Source organism: Nannospalax galili, unplaced genomic scaffold (assembly GCF_000622305.1).
Source record: "Nannospalax galili isolate Female #2095 unplaced genomic scaffold, S.galili_v1.0 scaffold768, whole genome shotgun sequence".
NCBI lineage: Eukaryota > Metazoa > Chordata > Mammalia > Rodentia > Spalacidae > Nannospalax > Nannospalax galili.
In genome coordinates this window covers 1914941-1940538 of record NW_008360317.1, presented here as the reverse complement: position 1 = coordinate 1940538, position 25598 = coordinate 1914941, and the positions used below count along the sequence as shown (strand labels likewise).

The following is a 25598-nucleotide window of genomic DNA, read 5'->3' as shown; positions in this document are numbered from 1 at the left end:
TGCTGCGGAGGTCAGAAGAGGGCTTCAGATTCCCCTGGAACCGGAGTTAAGAACAATTCATAGGGACGCCATGTGGGTGTTGGGAATCAAACCCAGGTCCTCTGCAAGAGCAGTCAGTGCTCTTAACTGCTGAGCCATCTCTCCAGCCCCGGAAACATTCTACTTTTAAATTCATTTTTTAAAGGGGAGTAACTTTTTGGGGTTTTGGGGGGCCAGGGGCAGGGTCTTATTATATAGCCCCAGTTGGCCTAGAACTTGCTATGTAGACCAAGCTGGCTTCAAGCTCGCAGAGATCTGTCTGCTGAGATTAAAGGTGGGCACTACCACACCTGGCTAAGGATACTAGCAGTTTGACTTCCAAAAATTATTTTGATGGAATCTTAAAAATCTCTTATTTTGTATCTTGTGAATGTACCTCCTCCCATAGTAAAAACACCTAAAATAAGCTAATCAGCATTTATTTTAGGTTTGAAAGTATCTTTATTCATAGATATATTTTAATGTATTTAGCACAGAATGCGAAGTTTGATTTAATATGGACTAGACATTAAACTCATGTTTTTTAATAGAAAGCTTTTCATGATATGACCCTCTGTTACTATCAGGCAGAATATCAGACAGGTTAAAATAGTGAAAAATAAAAATGAAAAGAAGCTTGGTTCTCAACCCCCCAGATACATTTCTCACTTTGGTGAAAGTGAAAATGGATTTTTTTCAAATAAAAAATAAATGATAAACTGCTTTTTAGAAAGGGGATTATATATGCTATTAGTGCCATTTTGAAAAATGACCATGGCTACTAGAGACTTGGATTCACATTTCTCTGGTGGGACAACCCCCGCTTGTGTAAACACATAATACCAATATGCTATGTGAATGGCAATCTTGCAGGAACTTCAAGGAAAAACTTAAAAAAAAATTCTTCATATTTTCCCATGCTTTTTACTTCTTGTGCAAGAACTTTTATGAGGCTGAAGTAAACTGTGTTTTATTTATTTTTCTTTATTCTTCCCATCTTACCGGAAGAGAACATTATCTGGATGTAATCATCTTCAATGAGGATAAATTCTGACTAAGGAGACGATTCAAATCAAGGACTAACAATTAAAATGCTTAATCCTGCTGCAGCTCTGGATATGCTAATTTCATTTTATTAGGTCAACACATTCATTTTTTTCTAATGCAATGTGTATCCCCTGCAGGGAGGAACGCTATTTTAGCAACATCTGTTTCATCTTTCAGACTTATTCTTCTCTTTCTAACTTAGCTGTTGAAATTTTGTGGCAGTCAAAATTCAAATGAGAGCTCTAGCTGTATCCTGTAAAGGATACAGCACAGTTGTAGACACTTGCCTAGCATATATGAGGTTCAACTCCCATACAACAAAAAGGGATCAAAACAACCACTCCCCAGTGCCACCACAACAAGGAAACTTTAAAACAACAGGATTAAAAACCAAACAACTTCCCCATCCCCAAACACAATGTGAACGTCTCTAGTCTACTTCATCAAAGTTCTTTAACACTGGTTTTCCCTCTGGTACTACTCTATAGCTCTCTAAGTTACACTTGTGTTCACCTGACTTTTAGTAAGCCTGTCTGGTGTCCCAGCCACCTGGAGCTGACAAATATTTTCCTATGTGAAGGATCCCATAGCAACCAGATTTGTGTCAAGGACATAAACCAGCTGTCATGGTGCTGCCAGCTACTCAGCACCCACAGAAGTATTCTAATAGTGTCTCGGGAGCTCAAAAGCCACTCTTTCAGAACAGTGTGTGTGTGTGTGTGTGTGTGTGTGTGTGTGTATGATGTATGTGTATGTGTATGTATATGTTCTTGTGAGTGAGTGTTCCCTCTGTGCATGTGAAGAAACTTCAGGTGTTGATCCTTTCCTGACACCTTGTTTGAGGCAGGGTCTGTACCACAAGCTAGCTAGCCCATGAGCTTCTCAGAATTCTCAACTGTACCTTACATCTTGTCATAGGAGCACATGGGTTCTGGGGAATCACATTCAGATACGCTTGTGTGGTAAGCACTTCTTGATGGAGCCATTTTCCTGGGCCCAGAACCTGGCTCTCTAGATGTGAAGGAGAAACTATCTAGGAGGAGGAATACGAGAGTTGATTGTAAAGCTCTTCTGTTTGGAAACTGTCTGGGTTTCTTACAAGTAATGCCATCTTGGAAAGTCAGACAGCCAGCCTGTTTCTCATCTGTGAAATGTGGTTATGAGAATGTTGAGGTGACCTGTTCTAAGGCTGGCAGATGAGAAGCATGCTATGTGTCATTTATCGTTAAGTAAAGGAAGACAAGATACACATACAGAATACAAAGACAATGGTCTACAAACAGGGTGCACAGGAACGCATTAGAAATCTTGTTTTATTTTTGCTTATCTGATTTAAATACTTTTATAAAATTAAAATATTTTCCCAGTACTTAATATCAGGGTCTTGTGCAAAGTCCTCCTGGTGGTTTCTGAAGGTAAGTGGGTTCTGTATAGAATAGAAGATTGCTGTATGGAAGAGCAATCTCACATACATACTTGCTTTTAAGACTGCCATGTATCATGATGTATTGCAACCACATGAACCAAATTGATGGCTTCCTGTGGTGTGTTGCACACATGCTAACCCTTGGCAAAATGGAGAATTGACTTAAAAGATTCTTGCAGATGGATTTTGAAGAAAAAAGTTAAATACCAGGAATGAGTAGTCAACAAGAGACCAAGCCAGTACTCTTAGTACTCTTAGTACTCGCTCTGTTAACAGTTACAGCTACAAGGCAAGCAAGATGAGAATAGATTTGGACTAGGCAAAAGTTTGACTGAACCAATTTAAAATAGTTTGGGAAAACAACTTGAAATGCAGGGTTAAGGGTTATATACTTAGGCTTCTATGTCTTGAGACATCAGTGACAGCAAATATTGCATATATACCAATATGTAGAGAGAAATATGTAAGGAATGATGCTCAAGAGGCTGTAGAAAACCTCGCCTGTCTTTGTAGGACAAAATTTAAGACTCCCCTAAGACTGGGCATGGTGGCTCATGCCTTTGATCCCCAGGCGGATCTCTGTGAGTTCGAGGCCAGCCTGGTCTCCATAGTGAATCCAGGACAGCTGGGGCTATGGGGAGACCCTGTCTCAAAAAGACCAAAAAAAAAAAAAAAAAAAAAAAATTAAGACTCCCAATGAATGCTTACACACAAGCACTGTGATTCCATGATGGTCTAATAACCGAAGTGTCATGTGGGTACAGTAGACAATGGGACATTCACATACCAAAGGATATAGAGCATGATGGTGTGAGATTTTTATTATGCTGCTTTGATTGGCAAGCAATTGTCAGATAAGAGGGAATACTGTATAATTACAGCAGTGAGGTTTTTTGCACTAGGAACCATGTTTACAGTGGTAGGCATATCACAAGACCCTCTCCTGTGGCATGCTTCCAACCTTTTCCTCACGGCATGCTTTGCATTTGTACTGAATGCTGGGATAAACTGCTAGCCATAGGTCATCAGATGAAAATTTTGGTTACCAAGGCCCTACTAAAACTGCCTAAGGAGAGAGGTTAAGTATCTTTAGTACTCCTGAAGCCTATTCAGAGCACATACATACCACTCGAGGTACCCCCAGTATTCTGTGTTACGGACAGATTTAGGTAGAGACCATCTGAGGAATACAGCTATTTGCTTCTACCTGCGTTAACTCCATTGAGAAAGGTTTGTAAAGAAGTAGACCTCTTTGTGTTCAGCCCAATAAAACTTGTTTGAAGTGAGCTTGTTATCAGATATACATATTTATGCCATTTCATTCTTTCCATTCTGATAGAGGAACAGATATTATACATTTGCAAATATTCTCTCCTCTCCCATCAGCGAGCATATTCTGCCTCTATAAGTCCTGCCCTCACTCAGCCACATGGCTCATACAGTCAGTGCTGAGGTATGTGTGTTGAATCGATAAATAAGCCACCCTTAAACTGGACACACCATTCATCAGTCTTCACATCTCTCACTAAAATCAACAACCTCCACTGGTTTATGATACTCACTGCCGTCTCCCCACTATAAGCTCCATGAGGGAAGGGAGCTTTTTGACTATTCTATACTTGAATCACTATAGCCTCAAACTTGTCCTGGCATATACCATGTATGCAATTGATATTTGCTGAATGAATGAATGGAAGGGCTGTTGTCATGGGCTTATTCATAGCATCATGCTTCTTCTTTTATCTATTCTTTCTAAAATATGTATCCTAGGTTAAGAAGTGACAATCACTAGTTTCCTCATCATACATTTTCAGCAGCTACACGTGATTTATAGAATAATGTCAAGACTTAAAATAATTGAGTCTGTCTCCTCTTCCAGTCCCACCTCCCAGGAAGGTGATCTTTGTACACAGTGTAAGGTGTAGTCATGCTGGGGTCCACTCATTTGTCTTTGAATGCATTGAACACTTTCAATGTTTTTGTGCTCTGAGATACAAATCTTTTACTCCGCAGCATCTGTATTCTCCTTTGCGCTACACTGAAATCTGTTCATGGTTCTGGGCCAAGGGACATCCCATCTGCAAACCTTTCCAGTTCTTCCAATTAGATCTGAGCATGTGCATTGCCTTAAGCTTTGAGTCATTCTTCCTCGAGTCATGAACCTTTCTGACCCCAACATAAGACTAAACATCCTTGAGATGACATTCTATATTTGTTTCCTTTTTATAGTTCCTTATACATAGTAGAGGCTCAATAAACATATGCTGACATGAAATACGAAATGCCACCATATCCAATATGAAATGAAACAATGGAATTGTTGTTAAGACAAACCTTAAGATCACCACCTAAGAAGTGAATGTCAATGAAACTGAAAAGAAAATTAGAATTGTAGCTTAAGTAAACATATGAACCAGGACACTTTAACAATAAACTCTAAAGATACAAACACCTTATTTTTCTTTGCTGTAAGCTTGGCACAGAAGGGTCATCTAATTTGGAGTCTGATTCTCAGTTTAAAAAAGAACTGCTTTTATTTAAACTGAGTTCTAACTGTTGTATTGTTGTTTAACTATTTTGTGTTTTTTATTCAAGTACTTGCAAAGCCCAAAGAACACTAGTCAGGAAGGCTCTGTGTTATGTAAGGGCTCTTTTCATGGAATAATTTATGGCTATTTCAAGAAATTACATATCAGGGATAGAGAGATGGCTCAGTGATTAAGAGCACTTGGTGCTCTTGCAGAGGACCTGGACTGATTACCAGCACCCACATTGTGTCTAGGAACAGTCTGTAACTGCAGCTTCAGGAGATATACCTTCTAGCCGCTGCAGGAACAAGGCATGCATGTCTTACACATATGTACATGCAAGCATCCACACATATACATAATATAAAAATAAACAAATCTTTAAAGAAAAGAAATTGCCAGCTCCATGTGGTGGCACACCTCTGTAATCTCAGTACTCAGGAGGCAGAACCAGGTGGATTTCTGTGAGTTCAAAGCCAGCCTGGTTTACATAGTGAGTTCCAGGCCAGTTGGGGTTACAGGGAGACTCTGTCTCAAAAAGACCAAAACAGACATGCTGCCTTTTGTGTAGGTTACATTACTTGGCAGAATACTGAAGCACTGGATAGATAGGTTCTTCCAGTCCTTTGTTTCTACCGACTGAGCCTTGTTAGAGTTCGAGGAGGAGGAAGAGGAGGAGGAGGAGGAGGAGGGTTGCTTGCTGGGTTTCTCTCTAAATATGCCCCATAATGCAGGTTGATAAGCTCCTGCAGAACAACAGTGCTCAAGAGAGATTGTTCTAAACCGCGGTTTTCTGGTAGAGACTAGAGAACCATTAATTCCAAGAAGTTTTTATAGTACACTGTTTGTGAGACAGTATGTGAATTTGAATTCTAGACTCATAAAAATGAAATTTGGACAGGGCTTTCCTTCCCTTTGCTATTTGGTGAAAATGAACGAATCTATAAGGAGGCCTGTTTGCAGAGGGTGAGAAGTAATGACACAACCTCAGCTACGCTCCTTTCCTCTTCTGGTTGTGGACAGCACCCATAACCTTTCTTTGCATATTGTGAAGGCTTCCTTGGGCTGGGAGTTACCAATTCCTTCAGTGAGCAGCTTGCTTATAGTTCGCAGAATAGACTTGACTTAGATCAATGACCAGTTTCTGCCCTGTGCTGCCTGTCATGTGCATGTGGAAGTCCCTGGCAAGGCATGAACTAGCATACCACCCAGGAAGGCTCTTCAGTCTTCCAAAGAAATGAGTTTTCTTGATGAAAGGGATTTTCCTGATTGCTAGGATTTAGATTTCTTGTGGGGTTACTCTCTCAAGATTCTGCTCTCATACCCACAAACTGTCCACACTGACACTGCATGCCTGCCTGCCTATATATTTATTTCTGAAGTGGACCTTCTCTCACCACAGTGCACTGAACAGAGTGCAGTGTGTTGAACATAAATACAATCAGAACACTCTAGAATCATCATTAAAGATGGCCCATGGTTACTGGAACTTTCAGGACTTGAAGGAAAGTACTACTGAAGAAAAGGTCTGCCAACTGGCAGTCCTTGGGGCTGGCCTCATTGCTGAGAGCTTAGGGATGGCACTGAGAGTGGGATGCATGATAGATACTACTCTAAGAACTGAAAGATGAAACCCCCCTGTTAAATGCAGAGGGAGAAGATGGGAGTACATACATCAGTTCAGTGCTCACTGACTACACAGCTCTGATTTGGTGGGAGGCTCTTTCCAGTATTCCTGCAGTTCATCCTGATAGAACATGCAGAAACATTATGATAAAATGGCTTCGCCTCTGCAGCTCCTCCACGTAAAAAGAGATTAGGTGAGAGATTATAAAAAGCTTCCATAATTTACATGGTTTTTTGACTGTCATTTAACAAGTAGACTCAAGTTTTCCTTTTTTAACTGTTTTTAATCTATTTGTGAGAAACTCTGAAGCAGTTAGAATTTCCACCTCTCCTCACCAGTGCATTTTCAAGAAAAATGAGTGAGACAGGCCCTTCTAGGTCTTTTCTGATGGTAGGATTATTTTTCTATTATAGAACTTTCAAATTTTGACCTCAAAATTTACCTTATTTTCTAAATATAGGAAGGAAGAGTAGTAAAGTTGGAAGTCCAGTAAGAAGTTGCTAATCTTGACTGCTCCAAGAATATTCTTGGTCTGATGTAAAGAAGGCAGCCTTTGAACCAAGACACAACACATAAATGACCAGGTAATCTTTGGACCTTTATTTGGATGAAAATCATACTGACCACTGAATTTACCTGCCATTTGTTATATTATTTATGAATAAAATTATACCAAACTTCTTTCTTAGAAAGCTCCGTTTACTTTTACCTTTAACGTTTTCCTTAGGATAATTTCCTAGGAGAGGAATTACTGAGTCAGGAAGTCTTGATAAATACTGCTTAACTGCTTTTCCAAAAGATGATGCAATCTAAGACATATCAAAGTCTCTGAAAAGACACATTTGTTTTTTGGCGTGTGTGTGTGTGTGTGTGTGTGTGTGTGTGTGTGTGTGTGTGTGATTAGTAGGGTTGGAGAGATGGCTCAGTGTTTAAGAGCACTTGCTGTTCTTGTAGAGGACACAAGTTCTGTTCCCAGAACCCATGCCAAGTGGCTCACAACCACTTGTAACTCCAGCTCCTGAGGATCTGGCACCCTCTTCTGAACTCTGAGGGAATGTGTGTGTGTGTGTGTGTGTGTGTGTGTGTGTGTGTGTGTGTGATTAGTAGGGTTGGAGAGATGGCTCAGTGTTTAAGAGCACTTGCTGTTCTTGTAGAGGACACAAGTTCTGTTCCCAGAACCCATGCCAAGTGGCTCACAACCACTTGTAACTCCAGCTCCTGAGGATCTGGCACCCTCTTCTGAACTCTGAGGGAATGCCCCCCCAACAAATAACTAAGTATATATAAGTAAATAAATAAATGCAAATCTGAGTGTGGTTAGTAGGACTGTGGTAGAGTTAAGGTTGACATTTTATCTAGTAGAGAGTGCTTATAGAGCTTTCTGTTGGAACATCAGATTTTCAGCCTAAAACGATCTATTTGGTAGTATAATGGTCAGATGGTTCCAGACACATGAATGGTTATCTGGATTGCCCCCAAAGGTGTGCACTGGTAGTATACCAGGAAGAAGTGCTATGGAAAATTGACTTTTCATTGGTAGGAAAAAGCCCCATAACTTGAAGAGCAGTTAGAAGAAACCATGATGAGCACTAGGACATCAAGGAATGGGGATGAACAAAGAAACAAAACAGAGTAAGACGGAGACTTGACTGAAAGTTCACAGTATGGGAACTATGATTGAAGAAGGTTGCAATTCTGTGAAGGAATGTTTGGGGAAGGCTTCAAAGACTGATGACACTTAAAATAGCTTTGCAATATGAGGAGAGCATTAAAACATAGAAGAGAAAATATTTTGTGGAGTCCAGAACTGGAATGTGCATGTCATGGAGGAGTGAAACCACATGGGGTGACATGGAGGGCCAATTGTTGAATGGGAGGAGTATGGAGGACAAAGCTGGTCAGTTCTGGGAGAAAATCTAGAGCCTCTAAAGAAAGATATCTCTGAGGACATGGGAAAAGGTAAAGATAGACCTTTGAAAGATGGGCAGGATTTATTAAAACAGAAAAAATGGAATATTCCAGGACAAGAGACTATGAGAGTTTAATTATTTTAAGTAACTTTAAAATGTACATGCATCTGATAGCATTTGACCCTTACAGTCACCTTGTAGGGTTAGGCACACACTCTTATTCCCATGGTGTGGCAGAGGAATCATGGATCAACAGGACCCAGTGACATGCCCAAGGTCATGCAGTTGAGTGTGTGGCTCACAAGGCTGTCACACCTCCCAGGGGCTGCCTTGTCCCCTCTGTTGACTGAAGGACACCCATGTTTCTATGGGCAGCAGAGTGCTGTTGGCAGTGGACATGGGGAAGTCTGACTTCTGATGTCCTTTGTACTGTAGTGAGCTGCTGTCCCATTTATCACTTAAAATGAAAATGGTCAAAATGGAGCACACTAATGCCTGCTGTCTTCAATGCTTTGTGTTTCATACACTGTGCTTTTATGAAACATTTGAAAATATAATACATATGTTTATATGAAGATAAACATGGGTAGATATATCACACAGAATATATTTGGATCTATAAAATGTAAGAAAGTACTAAGCATCAATTTGCACTGTTACTCATTTTGGATATATTAGGAAGTTAAAACCCATTTTAATCCAATTTCTAAAACTTCAAACTGTTTAAAGAAATGACTAGTTTTTCACAATATTGGAAAATGTAGTGAGTAAATGAAAGAGACACTTCCACATAGAGGAAAAAAAAATTGGGATGATTCCCTGCAAGAGCAGGCAACACTAAACAAAAGCAACACCACATATGGTTACAGAATCTTATTTTTAAGTGATTCAGCTTTTCGGTGTCATGTAGAACTTCACTCTAAGGGAATGAGGGCCATCTCATGATGGTTTATATACTAAAAGCTAATAGCACAAGATACATTATGAATGCCTTTCTGACATTTAGAGTTTCTCTGGGAAAGATGGTTAGACTTATTCACTCTGTTTTCAAGCAATGGAATAAATTTATTAAAAGGTTAATTGTCTTCTTCAAGGTTGCAAAGTTAAGCAACAAAATGACTGTGACTAAAACTCAAAGCTTCTGAATGTTTTTGGTCTTTATGACACATTTAAAATGTCCCCAATGACATGGGACTTTGAAAGGTCAGCAGGTATTCTTCCACACATTAGAAGAACAAGTCTAACTGGTCCAGCATTACATGTCAGCACACGTGAACATAACTCATACAGAACATTCTGGTTGAGTGGAGGGAGGAGAAGCCCCTGAGGCCCACTCCTATCAGAGGAACTATTGACAGTTGATGGTGCTGAGGAAGGGAATTGCTCTCCTTTGGGGTCATGGCTCCAGGTAGGACATGGCTCATGTCCCCGTGGATGGTTGCACACCCATGTGCACATGGGCAGCACTAACTGGACTCAGATTATTAATAACAAACACACAAAATAAAGAGAGGACATAGAGTTGGAAGGGAGATGAGGTGGAAAGGGTGCTAAGGGGAAGTTGGATGGAGGTAGTGGTGGATGGATATGCTTAATATACATTGCACACATGCATGAAACTTTCCAAAAGAATAAAAAATATTAAAAACAAAACAAAACATACTTGCCGGCATGCATGTCTGCTTACCTGCATACAGACACAGATCTAGACATCAACAACGGTATGCTCCCAAAGAATATTGTGTACATATCTCTAAATCACTGTCATTATTATCTAACCTACATGGAACCCTCTGTCTAATGATATCTTCTTCCTCTAATTTGTCAGAGCTAGACTTCAGAAAACAGATTATGCTGCTGAAAACAGAGTAAGACCAAACCTTCAACTTTCAGTTTCTGATTCCCCAATAAGAAAAGACATAAATGTGGCATTCATTAGGAAATGTGTGGAAAGGGCCCGGTTGAAACCAGGTGGTTTCAGAAAGGGCATCACCTCATTCAAGGTGCTGAGGACACTAATGAGAGTGTCAGAAAGACAGAACTAGATCAATATACCCCCACATTAGCTGTCCCCACCATCCGTCACTGCTTCCACTCCACATAAATGAAAGCAGTCAGCAAGGCTCTCTATAAAATGCATAAAACAGTTGTCTTCTAGGCTCTGGCGGAAGATAAATGATTCCAGACGTTGGACTGGGGCCATTTTCCCACACATGCTACAGAGCTCTGACATCCATATTGGGCCATAACCCTGAGTGGCTTCTGCCTCTGCCAGGTTACAGCCAGCACGCCCACTCCTGGTTTATACCAGTCAGCCGGCTCACAGGGATGCAAAGAAGTCTCTTCTTGCTTGTGTTAGTTAAAAAATAATTGCCTTTTCTCAGTAAAAGGGCTTCAGTCATCCTCCTCAGCACTTTTTTGCTATTGCTCAGAGAATCTACCATTGAAATCGCAGCTTTATCTCCCATGGGAATGAGACAAACCCATGCCTAATAAAACACACATCTGACATCGAATGTGAACCATTTGGACGTAACAAACAACTGCACCAAGCACAAGCCCAGCTTTGTTTGAAACGTCCTATACATAAAGAGAAGGGTTATTTCATGAGTTAGTTTACATTCTGTAAGAAGGCCCTGAAGCAGCTTCCTTTAAAAAACGAGGTCCACATAAAGTGCAGTATTTGGAAGGCCCATCGGAAGTTTCTAACATATTCATGGCTATTTAAGTGATCTATCCCATGTACTGAGTGAACCAACACAGCATTTTCTGTTAGCTTCAAAGCTTCATAAATCTAAAAGGTGAGTCACTTTCACACTAAATTGTCTTTCAGAAAAGATACAAATAATTTTGTCCATAGTTCCAGAGGGGGAAAAAAGACAAGAAAGAGGGAAAAAAGAAAGGAAAAATGGGAGGAAGGGAAGGAAGGAAGGAAGGCGGGAAGCAGGGAAGAAGGAAGTCTTTATCTATATTTATAATCTGAGATAAAATAATTCTGAGATTGAAGAAAAATAAAACAGGTCACACTGTAACTTTCAAATTCTTTAAGATGAGTACGTGCAAAGGACAAGTACTTTTTAATTTCAAATCAAGGTCTTGTTAAAAGAATGCTCTTCTAAATGTCAAACCCACCACAAAGAAAACTTGGTATATCCATAACAAATCTCAAAGATCAAATAGGAAGTCACGTCTCTCCCACCACCATGGCCTCTTTTTCTATGGAACACAAACTTACTTTGTTTAAAAATGTCCTTAGGCTGTGCTGTACCTTTGAAACAAAACCACTCTCTTCTGTATTTCCTTCTCTGCTTTCTGGAGAACTGCTCCTCAGAAACCGACAGATGGTGCCTCTGTCTCTGAATGTTTCCTCTTCGTCATCTCTGCCAGCTAATATTTCCTCTGTGCTTAGCTGTTGTCTGCGAGACTGGCCCACATCACTCTAGCCTGATCAATGGTGTGCCTGGTTTGAGGTTGGTTCTGGCCCCGCCTTCCAGCTCTAAGAGAAAAAATGAAAACTCACAGCTGGATTTCCTATAAATCCTCCGTTTTAAAATTGGCTCTGCAGCTCTGGCACATACCAGAGGAAAAATGCTGCCAGTCTGTCCCAAGTCAAAAGGCGCTCCTTCTCCTGGGTTCCCTGCCATTGGGTCAAGAAGACATCTTACCTAACAAACCTCATTTAACTTAACCTGAAACTTTACAAGAAGAGGAGAAATGTTTCAAACCAGGTTTATGGTTTTTCATGCCTGTGGTGGACACACACACACACACACACACATGACTGAATAACCTGTAATGTATTTGTGTTATGATAAACAATTCCAAAGATATAATGGAAAAGGGGAAAAATGCTAAAATCAGACACTAAAATTATAATGCACTTATAAATGTTCATCCCACACCCAAGTCATTATTTACATTCAGATGATGTTATACCTTAAGCAAAGGATTTGCTGATAATATCCACATTGTCAATGAAGTTGGTGGGTCAAGAAAACACACTACCAGATTGACTGCTAGCAGGTAGAATTAACAGGTGATTCTGTAACAGTCAACCTGCTCTACGAATCAGATTCATACAATGCATTCATTCTAAATGTATATATTCTGCATAGCCAACCTTGGTCAAACTTTATCAGCTTGGGGGTGGGGCACGCAAACAGCCTATGTAAGCATTACTACGTCAAAACTAAAGATTTAAATTCGGCACTAGGATCCCTAATCAAAGCATTTGAGTTAGAGTCTCAGTTTTATGTCTCAGTGTCCTTGAACATGAAAGGCACAGCAATGACAAAATGCCCTGTTGTTGTTATTGACTTTCATATTGTTCTTTTTCAATAAGGGGGGATAGTAAATCAAGATAAATATTTAATCTGGCAAAAGATGGTACCAAACTAAATATTACAGGCTGTGATAAGGAGAGTAAAAGATAAAAGGCTGTGGAAATAAAGTTCAGTGTATAAAGGGCATACTAATAAGCCTCAGGTTTTCATATCTGAATTCTATAGTAAGATTTACATAAAATCTATGAACATTCAGCATAGAAACACAGCATTCTGAACTGGCAGAAGAGCAGAATAGCCTACTAAAGGGTTCTGGGGCAACTGAACTTGGGCCCCTTACCAACTACAATAGTTCAGATGCCATATCAATTTAGCATTTATTTATTTTTTTTTTTTTTTTTTTTTTGAGACAGTCTCTTATTAGCCTGGAATTTGCCAAGTATACTAGGCTGGCTGTCCATCAGGCCCCAGGGATCCACTAATCTCCACTTCCCTAGCACTGGGATTATAAATGTGCCACCATGCCCAGCTATTTTTACATGGGTTCTGAAAATTGAACTCAGATCCTCATGCTTGCAAGGCCAGTACTTTACCATCTGAGTTATATCCCCAGTCATGAAGAGTAAAATTTTGATACTCAGTTTTTCTTTAGCCCTACTCAGTGGAATCCTAGAGTCCCTGTCTGTCATGAGGTTGGCAGCCCATTATAGGCAGAGATACACAGCTGGTGAATAAATCAATCAAACAGTTAACTAGTTAAAGGCTACTTATCCTAAAGGCAGGCATGTGGAGTACTGTGAGGACCTGGGCTTGACATTGGAAAACCAATTACTTCCAGGTTGAGGCTATCTGAGTGAGGGTCCTTGTAGATGCCTCAAATGTGAACTTGGGATTTGCAGGGAGATTAGCTTTTTCACTGGAAAGAAAAGGAGGTAGATTTGTTCTAGAATCTGTGATTGGATCCAGCTTTTTGTACTCACCCCAACACCCACCCTTTTCCCACTTCCTACTGGAGAAAGTCATCCAGCTGACAATGAGCTGAGTCAAGAACCAGAGTGTTTGTAAACAGCCCTTTAATGAAAGCACAGGGAATGTTAGGGTAAATGTCCCTAAATGGTGTTGCAAACTCTTGCTTGCTGTGGCTAGCAAGAAGTGAGTTTCCATATCGGGGGACCCTCTGGCAAAAGGCCTGTGAACTGGCAATCTGGTCAGCTGTGTATTTCAGTCCAAGGCAATATGGATAAGGTGTGAGACGCCTGCTGCCTAGCTTGGATGGTACCTTGCTGTCAATGCTGTGTTCCTGAATTAGGACACTGGAAAGTTTATCTACTGTCACAATGATGTTAAATGTGTGATCTCTTATTCTTAATCTGAAGGGTATTCTAATATGGAATTAATCTAAGAGATACTTTTTACTATTATAATGTACAAAGCATTCATGCTTATTTGCCTCAGAGGATGAATGCCACCAGCTGTCTGGAACAGCTGGTTTAGAGGACATATGCAGTTAGAGACGGAGTGTGTCTTATCTGGGACTAATGCTGTTGGTGGGACCCAAGTGTAAGTACAAAACTCATTTATACTTCATGTATACATCACACACATGGCCTATATTTTCATGTGATATTTTTAATAATTTTATGCATTGGATTAGGCATGTCCTCCAAAAGAACTAGCAACAGCTGAATGTCTGAACCCTAAGAGAGTCTGTAGAAAGAGAGCGAGATAGTCACCCCTCCCATCCAACCCGTCAGCTTCACTGCATGAGGGGGAAGGTCTAAAGACAGACACAGAGGAAGCCGGGAGGTGGCGGGAAATTCACCATCTTGGCTGGGGAACCAGCGGCTGCGGATGTAGGAAGCTCAGTTGAGATGTAGGGGAAAAAGCCCACAGGCATCCTGGCCTTTGTAAGTGACCCCTTCCGGGATATCATAAGCTTCGTTGGCAAGTCCAAATAAATATCTTTATTCCCTAAACTGTAGCTTAGAGGGACATTGTGTCTGTTTGTTGGTTGGGTCATTAAGGACAGTGTGGGGCCTAAGAGTCAGAGCGCGAGCAGTGAGGGCATCCCAGAAGAGAATTTGGCTTTACAGCATGAAACGAAGTTTCATGGCATGGCATATTCTACTTATGATGTCATGGTGGTACTCAAAAAGTTTCAGATTTTGGATTTTTGGATTGTGGATGTTAAAGTGGTACTATTCAAAGGCAAGCTCATAAAGCACTGAGAGGCAGAAAGAGTACAAAGTGAGGAAACGGGAAGGACTGAAATGATGCTGGGAGTTGGAGCGGGAGAATCCAGAGTGCATTTGTGCAGGCCGAGGTGCCCTTCACAGCAGTGCACTTGCCTGAGAAGGATGCTCCAGGAATGAGCGCTAAGGCATAGAAAGGCACGAAGCAAAGCAAGCTATGTAAACTTGAACAGGTTCCTTGTGGTCTCTCATTGTTAATGGATAATAATGGCAGCCCTGGCAGAGCAGTTGCACATATTAAGTGGGTTAATAAATGCCAAATGTTTGGCGGAGCTTGGTCTAAACATCCAGTGCCTATTGTTAATCATCACTCGATTGCCAGCATTCAGAAAACACCAGTTAGGACCACACCTATGGGGCTGAATTTGATTTAAACTATAATGCAGAAAACCTGAGAATTTTCGGGAAGAACAGCTAATTATAGCGCTTATCTGCAATCGACTTTAAAATATTTGAGCACCTATGTTGCCATGTTATGTGTGTCTTGCTTAGGGTATATAACGTAGGTGCCACAACATCTAACCAACCATTCCAAGCTCAGCATGGTCTAGATAGTGTTCTAAAATTGGAGCCTATAAGCCGGGTGTGGTGATGCTCGCCTTTAATCCCAGCACTTGGGAGGCAGAGGCAGGCGGATCTCTGTGAGTTCAAGGCCAGCCTGGTGTACATAGTGAGTTCCAGGACAGCTGGGGCTACAGCTGTCTCAAAAAGACCGGAAAAAAAAAAAAAAAAATGGAGCATATACTTCAGAGTGAGATGCAGCAAGCATTGCTGCTACCTTTTCTCTGGCAAAAACCCCCATTAAGACTCTGAGCTTTAGAAATGGCTTTGTTTTTGTTTTTTGAGACAACGTCTCACTCTGTAACTCTGGCTGGCCAGGAACTCACTATGTAGACCAGGCTAGCCTTGAACTCACAGAGATCCATCTTCCTGCCTCCTCTGCTTCCTCCTCCTCCTCTTCCTCCTCATCCTCCTGAGTGCCGGGATTGAAGGCATGCATCACCATGCCCTACCCAGAAACAGTTTTCGATTGGTGGCAGTCTTGACTATTGACTAGTATGCTTTGCAGAATTAAAGTATTAAAAAAATACTGATTGGTTAAAAGTATTTCAGTGTAGAAGTCTGATAAAGCCTTCATCTGTCTTGTGATCACCACCATTCCCTTGTCTAAATCTCTTACTGATCTCATGTCTAGCCCTGAGGTCAGGGGCAGGGAAGGGGGTTCTGCTTGTTTTACACTGGCTACCGAGGTGACAGACTCTGCCACTGGAATCTTAGTGTCTGCCTCAAGTTGTGGTTGAAGCATCTAAAAGGAAAGTAAAAAGCTGGGACTTCTTCAAGACTACACACAGTTTGTAGGAACTGATTTGGGTATCAGTTTATTTATGAATTCACTGGTGCTAGGAATCAAGCCCAGGGCTCATGCATGCTGACCATGCGCTCTACCACTGAACTACAGCCCTAGTCCCTGTTGCTTGCTAATAAATGCCTGTATCTGCAAAGCATGTGGCTCATGTAATCTCAGCACTTGGGAAGCTGAGGCAGGATTGCTACAAGTTTTAGAACAGCTTGGCTTACAATGTGAGTTTCAGGGAGGCCTGAGATACAAGGTAAGCTCTATCTAGGCTTGCCTAGCTACAGAATGAGATCCTGTCTCAAACAAATGAACAAACAAGCAAACAAAGTCACTGTGTTTGATAGAATTTGGACTTATGTTTGGTATCAATATGTCTTGGTTGTGAGGTTTGGGGAAGAGCAGTTGATCCTTGTTAATACTTCTCCCTTGCCTGCTATTATCTACTAAAAAGACCCTAAAAGCTGTGTGTGACCAATTTGATCATTTTAGTTCATTAGTAAAGACTGGCATGGAACACACTGGACATTTAAGAAAATCAATAAAAGTTTCACTTTGCTTGACCAGAGAACTAAAGAGAGATGTTATTTTTGTTCACAGATTTTTAGATGCTAAAAAGTTGACCAATTTCCCATCAAAAAGGAATTATTTATGAAAATAAAGCTAGAAATGTACTGTACATTGTTATTATTCTACTAATATAATTAAATATTTTTATATTTTATATTCAAAGAACATCTAGCACATTGAAAACTAATAACTAACATTTGAAATATTTTCTTTAAAATGTTTTAACATAAAATAGTATATAAAAATATTCCAATTGTAAAAATAATGTTGTGTAAAATCTCAAGCACTGCCCAATATAGACTGAAAGTGTAAGAGCCCATTTTTATTCACAACTGCTAATTCTATTTTCTTTTATATTCAAAGAACATCTAGCACATTGAAAACTAATAACTAACATTTGAAATATTTTCTTTAAAATGTTTTAACATAAAATAGTATATAAAAATATTCCAATTGTAAAAATAATGTTGTGTAAAATCTCAAGCACTGCCCAATATAGACTGAAAGTGTAAGAGCCCATTTTTATTCACAACTGCTAATTCTATTTTCATCCCTGAAGGAGTTTGGTGTGTCCTGAATTTGTTACAGACACACAGCTCACTCTGGATAGTCCATATATACACACATATTTTATGTATGTAAAATACACACATATATGTACATACACACATATATGCAACCATGCTATATACCCATAGATAGTTCTTTCCCATCCAAGTTCAATCTGTTATATGCATGAGGCTCAGCCTTGTTTGTTTATTTAGCAATATATCTCAGAGATTTTCAGATGAATAAATGAGCAGGCTTGCAGCTTAGGTCAGTGGACTATAAGCCATTTCTCCAGTCGAAAGCGTGGGTCTCTGGGAGCCAGGCCAAGGAAGTGGCATTAGAAGCATGCCTGTGCCTTTCTGGGGTGGGAGTCCACCTGAAGCTGACAGTTTGACAGTTTCTGTTTGTCTCCAGTAGTTCTACATCACGGTGGGATAGATAATGGATGAGGGAATACATGAACTCATAAATGAGAACAAATTGAGTACAATCCTTACTTCCTGATGGTGACACACTACTCCTCTAGTGGCACTATGCCCACAGGCATTCATATAATGCCTGCCTTGTTTTCAATCCCATTTTAATAACAGTTTCTACTGTCACATTATTCTTATTACTGGTCATGGAAGTACTGAACTTTCAGAGTTGGGTGCTGAATTGCTTGGTACACACACACCCAGAACACGGGCAAGTGGTGACATGCTCAGTCACAGGGGTCCTTCAGGCAGGGCAGGTGGGTGGAAATGTACATAAGGAGGGCTTTGGGACTTTCCATATTCTCTAGAGTCATGAAACCCATTTTCAGGTTGTAACTTGTGGTTCTCAGAATCTTAGAACACTGTATTCTCAGACACAATTTCAGTAGCAAGTATTGCAGGCAAGGTTTTTAAGAACCAAGCAAACCCATGCTAATAGAGTGCTTACAGGACAAACTCAATAGATCTGCTGGCCAGTGTTTTACATTCCTAAGCAGGTAAAACAAGCTACTACATGACTTCTATTATTAAATCTTTTTCTTTTTCTATGGAAATTAAAATTTCCTTATAAAATTAAAACTGTCCACTTTGCTCTAAGTGTTCCTTAAAATGGAAAGTTTGGATCTGGGGAGGTGGTTCAGTGGATAAAATACCTACTGTACTAGCAGGAGGACCTGAGTTTGGATCCCCAGTGCCAGTGTGAAAAAGCAGATAGATGCCTGTAACCGCAGTGCTGGGAGGAGTGCAGAAACAGAAGGATCCTGGGTGCCTGCTGGGCAGCCAGTCTAACCGAATGGTCAGCTGCAAGTTTAGTGAGGCCCTTTTCCAGAAAGCAGGGTGGAGAGAAACAGAGAAGAACACCCTATCCCCACCTCTGCCTTCCACGTGTGTGGACGCACACAGGTGCACGTGGACATGCACACCTCTCCCCACCTCTCATACACACAAAGGAAAGTTTTATTAAACCATTCTGGTTCTAAATCAAAGTATTCCACCATCCTTCCCTATTACGTTCTTATTTTGAAGCAAATCAAGAAACGCACCTGACCACTTGGAATTTTGACTATGATTTCTGAACCTCCTGTATGTAAAAAGATCCCATAAGAGAAATCAGATGGCAGGTCTGGGGCACAAGGGTTTGAGGTGAGCTGTAGAGAGAGTCCAAAGGATAGGGACTGAATCCCACGGCAGGTGCAGTTGGAAACCCTCAGCATTGCTGTGTGTCACTGGACGTTCCACCAGACATGCAGGTTTTCTACTGTAGTATTTGTAAATTCTGTGAGTTATAGATGCCTGGCTTATATTACCTAAAAAGAAAGGGAGGGAAGTAGGAAAAGGAATTTTGTCAGTCAAAATGGGAGTATGGAAAGAAAGGAAATGAAATCATGGGGCATATATGAGAGTGACTTCACAGCAGAGGGCCAGCAGGCACAAGACGATAAAAGAAAGTCCGTCACACCAGCATGCCTTGTACAAATCTGATGCGCCATCGAGTGGGCTTTTTGTTTCTGTTGGCTGCCTGATGGTAGGGAAAGTACTCGGAGTGCTGGCATTCAGCCGCCCAGACTAGGCAAAGTCAACAGTGAGGCCCGCCAGCTTCAAGCAAGGTGTTTGTGGCAATGCCACACCACAGAGCTGCCTTTTGAAATGTGCCCCGTTCCGGTCCTTCAGGTCTGGCTACTCCAGTTCCAGCCTCATCTAGTCCTTTCTACCCTACTGTCTAGTAACACTTAATTTACTTGGTGGCATAGGCCTTTAATCCCAGCACTTGAGAGGCAGAGGCAGGCGGGTCTCAGAGTTCGAAACAAAACAAAATTCAGTGGTGTTATCTTCTATTCTGGGCAGAGAGAAATACAGAATTCCTGGTATGACAGGAGCACAGAGCCTGCTTGAATTAACATGCTAATGGACAGCAACAATGAAGCTTCAGTTCGGAATGAACAAAGGCTGGGGTCACGTGGCCAGCAGGTTGCTCTCTGTGTAGTTATGCTGGGCCCTTTCTACTGTTAGAAACATTGCCTTGTTTATTGCTTCACCCAGTTTCTTAGGGAGCTTAGACATTTGCTTTTTGTTCAGGGTTAGCCTCAAGCACTGGATTGTGTAATGAAGTTTCTAAAATATCTAGATCTTTTGGAAATTCACTTTGAAATCTGGGGAAGACTGCAGATCCAAAGAAGATTCTGAAACTTGAGCAAGAATTATCTTTTTAGAACCTCATAAGTAAAAAGCACATTCCTCATTTTTGGTTTATATTTGGCTGCCTTCTAACAATAGTTCTCCATGATTTGATTGAAACCAACTTGAAAACCAAACTTGGAGGCGTGTACATCCAACAGATCTAGGAATCCCAGGCTGCCGAAGCTTGTGTTTCTTATTTAGCTGTGAAGCGTGGGTGGCCATGAACATTCCTGGCAGCTATAAGGCATTTGCTAATGCGTTTGACTTTAAAGTTGTTAATCACACTTATCAACACAGCCAAGCTGCACTGGCCACAAAAGATTAGCTACTCTCCTGTAATGCCCCAGCAGTAAAAGGAAGAACATTAGCGCTGAGTGATTGCAGTGCTTGCCAGTTCCAATGACCCTTCAGCGACTTCAGAACTTATTAAAAACCTTAGCTTTTATTAATCCTAGATTTTCTTCTCCATCAGCTTACACACACACACACACACACACACACACACACACACACACACTTTTCTTCTGTTAAGATAGATAAGGCCAAACATTTGCAGTGTTGTGTGGTTGGCTGGCAAAGTTTTCAAATTAGTTGTACTTCAAAACACTTTAGGGTGTTGAGTTTCAAGGTAGTCCTCACTGTCAAGAGATTCAGGTGCCACTGATCTGTGAGAACTGTGTACCACCTGCAGGACAGAGCTGTGTTTCCAGGGAAACAAAATCATTTTAAATCCTTTTGAAGCATTAGGTTCTAACTGCAGAATTTCCCCTAAGACATACAAACTGTTGCTTCCCACAAAACAGTGTCTTTATAAGAACACGAAAACTCTTTGCCCAGCTCAGAGGTGAGTGCATTAGAGAATACTGTCACGGAATGAGTATGTCAGGGAAAAATAACAAGAGTACTCAGAGCTGCACCTGCTAGTTTGGGGTTGCTGAACTCATGCTTCCATTTAAGGAGTCTTTCTTAAAAAGACATGTTTTATTAGTAGGCAGGTTTCTGCCTTGCTAGAATCATGCTAAAATTCCCATGCATAAAGCATGACCTGTTCTTCCCAGCCTGCCTTAGTTCCACTAGGTTAACTATGGTTGGGATCCATGTTGCCAAGGATCTATGCACTAAAGGCTGGTTCCTTGGGTAGCATGACTGGGAGGTGATGGTACTTGTAAGAATAGTTGTGGTTTAGTTAAAGGAAATGAGGTCATTGAGACTACACCCTTGAAGGAGATGCTGTGATTCTAGACTTTGCCCCATTCTTATTTATTTATTTATTTTTTGTTTCCCAGCCATCATGAGAACAGCTTGCTCCTCCACAATGTGCTTCCTTGCCACAGGCCCCAATGCAATGGGTCCACCTGTCAAAATTGTCAGTCAAAATAAACCTTTTCTCTTTTTAAGCTGGTTATCTCAGATATCTTAGTACAACAGTGGAAACTGATCAATACAGTTAATATCTGCTTTACTTCATCAAAACTAAACAAAACAGTGAGGATTCATCTATTTCAACACCCAGCCTACTGTCCAAGTAGCCATCTCTGATGTCCTATAGAAGTATACTTTCATTTTATAACATACCATTAATTTACTTTTAAAACCATGCTTGATGATACTTTACTCTTTTTATCATGAGACAGTCAGTTTAACCCATGACATCATAGTGCTTATCGTAATTTGGGGTCATTTTCATCATGGGGAGACATGGCTATCACATATATCAAAATGATTAAAGAGTGACTGGAATGACTAGAATGAAGGACTGAAGAAATAAGAAAACTCTTACCTTCTAGAAGTCCTCAATGGGAGATAAACTATCACTTCCTTTACCAAATCACATGTGTGCAGCAGAGATGGAACACACAGCTTTTTAAGACCAAGAATGTGGTTGACCATATCTGATCACCTGCCACTCATCCTATGGCCTTTGAAATTTAAGAAGTTATCTCATATAGTCCTGGCTCACTGTTTCTAATGACATGTGAAACCTAAATACTGTCCCACCACTTGGGGAAAGGGGAACAGAGGAGGCCAAACTGGTGACCTGTCCTAGCCTTGTCACTTCAGCGTATGAGAGCCTCCAATCTCTGTTGCTTAGCCTCTTTAAAACCGCCTCAGTCCGAATGTACTATTTATCAGTGTAGAAACCAGGAGAGTATTTTTTTTTTTTTATGCAAGAAACGAAGTGACAGTTGTGATGCCTGGATCCAGCATAGTGACACTGTGAGAGTCCTAGGCCTTATAGCTTTGCAAGTCAAGGACTGTGCCCTGCAGGCCTGTCCCCTCGCTGCTGGGCTGGTCACTGGGTCATCATCACAAGGTTCTTCCAAAACAGGAAGAGTCAAGGCACACCTTCCTAGAGGGAAAGGGAGGATGGTGCTGCTACTGAGCTGGAAATAAGAACTAGCTTTGTAAAAGACTGTATGTATCATTAGGGATATAAACTAAAGGTTAAAATTTTAATGCAGTTTTTCTGAAAAAAATTATGAGCCTAGTAACTGTGCTGGGAACAAAGACAAGGTGTAGTTCCTTCTATCAGAAAGCTCTTCCTCTAGCAGACCAAGTTAGTCAGGAAAGTGACTTTTAAAATATTTTATTATGTTTATTTTATGTGTATGTGTATTGCCTGCATGTAGGTAAGTGCAACCATGTCGTGCAATGCCCGCAGAGGACAGAAGAGGCTGTCGGAAGTGGGTTTTTAAAAGAAAGACAGATAAAACGACCATTTACAGAGTGTCTCCTTAATGACAAAATTTGGAGCAGGCTGTATTACACACACACACACACACACACACACTACCACCACCACCACCACCAAAACCACCACCCTTTCCACACAGGAGTAAATAGAAGATCAGAGATTTACCTGGCATCCCAGGCTACACAGAAGTAGCTAACTTCATTCAAATGTAGTTGAAATCATGGCATTCCAGAGACCATGCTGTCCCTACACGGTGATTTCGGTTCACTTCTCTTATCACCTACTTGTAGCAACTTGTTCGAGCTCTCTGCTAAATAAAGCATTGTAAGAGATGCTGCCGATGTCTACCTTCATGCAACAGACAGCCAACAGAAATTCAAGATGGCATTATCACAACCTATCCACTTGTCTTTCATTTTGTTGTCTGTGAAGAGCAGACAGCAATATAAACTGTATTCTTGAAACTCAGCTTTGAAGATCTGGTATTAAAAAGACAGAGAAGAGGGGGCTGGGGACATGGCTCAGTTGGCAAAGTACTTACTGTGCAAGCATGAGGATATGGGTTCAGGTCCCTAAGCACCCACTTAGAAAGTTGAGCATGGCAGCATGCACCATAATCCCAGTGCTGAGGAGGCAGAGGCAGGAGGATTCCTAGAGTTCACGGGTCAGCTAGTCTTGCCAAACTGTGAGCCTAGGTTAAGTGAGAGAGTCTGCCTCAAATAATGAGTGATAGAGGAAGACACCAGAAATCAACATCTGACCTCCATGTGTATAGATACATGTGTACAAACATGAACACATATACACATGTGCTCATGCACTCATACACACACTTACATATGTACACAAACACATATGCAAATAAACATAAAGAGAGAGAAGGACATCGTAACAAATAGGTATTGATACGTACCATTTTGTGCTTGGTTCTGCTGCAAGCACCTCACAAAACTGACAGAACTGAGAATACCTGAGGGATGGTTTCTTTATAAAGAAAACCCGAGTAAGCCTAGAACTTGGATGAGTCTAAACACAGGGCATTGGAAATACAGCAGGTCTCCCCCTCAATTAAAATGTTTTTAAATTTATTATTATTTTTTTATTTTATGTGTATGAGCATATTGCCTGCATGTGGGTAAGTGCACCCGTGTTGTGCAGTGCCTGTGGAGGTCAGAAGAGGGTGTTAGATTCTCCTAGAACTGGAGTTACAGACAGTTGTTAGCAGCCATGTGGGTTCTGGGAATCGAACCTGGGTCCTCTGCAACAGCAGCCAGTGTTCTTAACCACTAAGTCCACCTCTCCAGCCCCTCCCTCTCAATTTTTAAAGTGTAACAAACATCTGTTTGCTATCGTGACTGACTCCAGAAGCCTGGGTATGATGCTAGGTGGTAGCTAGGAGAATGAGAAGAACTCCGAATTTCTACCTTGTAAGGGAGCTGGTTGCCAGGTGGAAGCTCCTAGGTGAGGGTCATGACTGCAGGGAAGGAAAAGGGGCCTATCAGGTGCCAAAAGAGGCAGCAGTGGGTTCCAGACTGAAGGTCTGATGGTCAGAGGAACCATTTCTAAATCGTATTCTTATAACATCTTGTAGAAACGCTGGAATCAGTCTCCTCTGTTTACTTTACTAGCATTATCAACTTTTCCAACCATTTAAAACTGGAAACGGACACTAGAGCAGAAACATGAATTTTTAATTGATGAGTCTCCTCCTCTTCCCTCAATACTGATCCTAACTGGAGCCCTCCGTTCCTATGCTTGGCCAACCGAATCCCTCCTTGGAGTGCCTGCTCACTCTCAACCACAGCCCTGTGGGACTAGCTGCGTAACTTGCAGATCTCAATGGAAAATGAAACACAAGTCCTTTGCCACAAGATTATGAATAACTGGCACTCCAAAAGACACTGTACACAGTTTCAAAAGGTACTGTATGCTGTGTCTATATCACAGTAACATTATTTACAATAGGTCAAAGGTAGAAGCCTGTGCACAGGTGTCTAAATAAACTGTTGTTTATCTATATTTTATTTCCATGAAATATTACTTAGCTTTAGATCTCATGCATTCTAGGCAAGTGCTCTACCCCGAGCTACATCCATTCTCAGCTCCTTATTCGGCTGTACAAAGCCAAGACATTCTGACTATGCTGTAACTTGGAAGGGCACTTACAGGAAATACCTACAACAGTCAACTTACAGAAAGTTAAATGAATTGTGGTTGCCAGGAGCTAGGGAGACTGGGAAATGGGAAGTTGTTTAATGGGTATGGAGTTTCAGTTTTGAAGATGAAGCATCTGTAGAGTCTTGAACAAGAATGTGAAGATATTTACCAGAAGTGAACAGGACAGTCAAACATCGTGGAGACGGGAAGTTTTATGTTACTTGTATTTTTGCCACAACTAATAATGTTATGAGTGGTTTCAAGATGGAATCAGGCACCAAGATCCTTCTGATCTCTAAGACCTGTACCCTGTGCACACCTCCAAGCCCTATGCACACCTCCAAGTCTTGTGCACACCTCCATGGTTGCACATGTAGCTGGCCTATAGTATTAACAGATGCAGAACATTTCCAGACTGTTTTCTGCTGCCTTTTGCTACTACATACTTCAGCATGTTTCTGTTTGGGTTTCTACTTCCTTGCCTCTTCGTAGATCTACATTACAGATAATGAAGGAATAAGGCAACTG

The 25598-nt window shown here is 41.0% G+C and overlaps 1 protein-coding gene across 6 annotated transcripts in view; it reads right to left on the bottom strand.

The window, feature by feature from the left end:
- The window catches only part of Stard13 (StAR related lipid transfer domain containing 13), a 384230-nt gene that overhangs the window by 98081 nt on the left and 260551 nt on the right, over positions 1-25598 (bottom strand). The window contains exon 1 of one of the 6 annotated variants that reach the window (XM_008825014.3): positions 11792-12018. The exons of the other annotated variants lie outside the window; for them this stretch is intronic. The gene's annotated coding sequence lies outside the window, so the exon portion shown is untranslated. Of the gene's footprint in view, positions 1-11791; positions 12019-25598 lie in introns of those variants that run through there. 6 annotated transcript variants of the gene reach the window in all.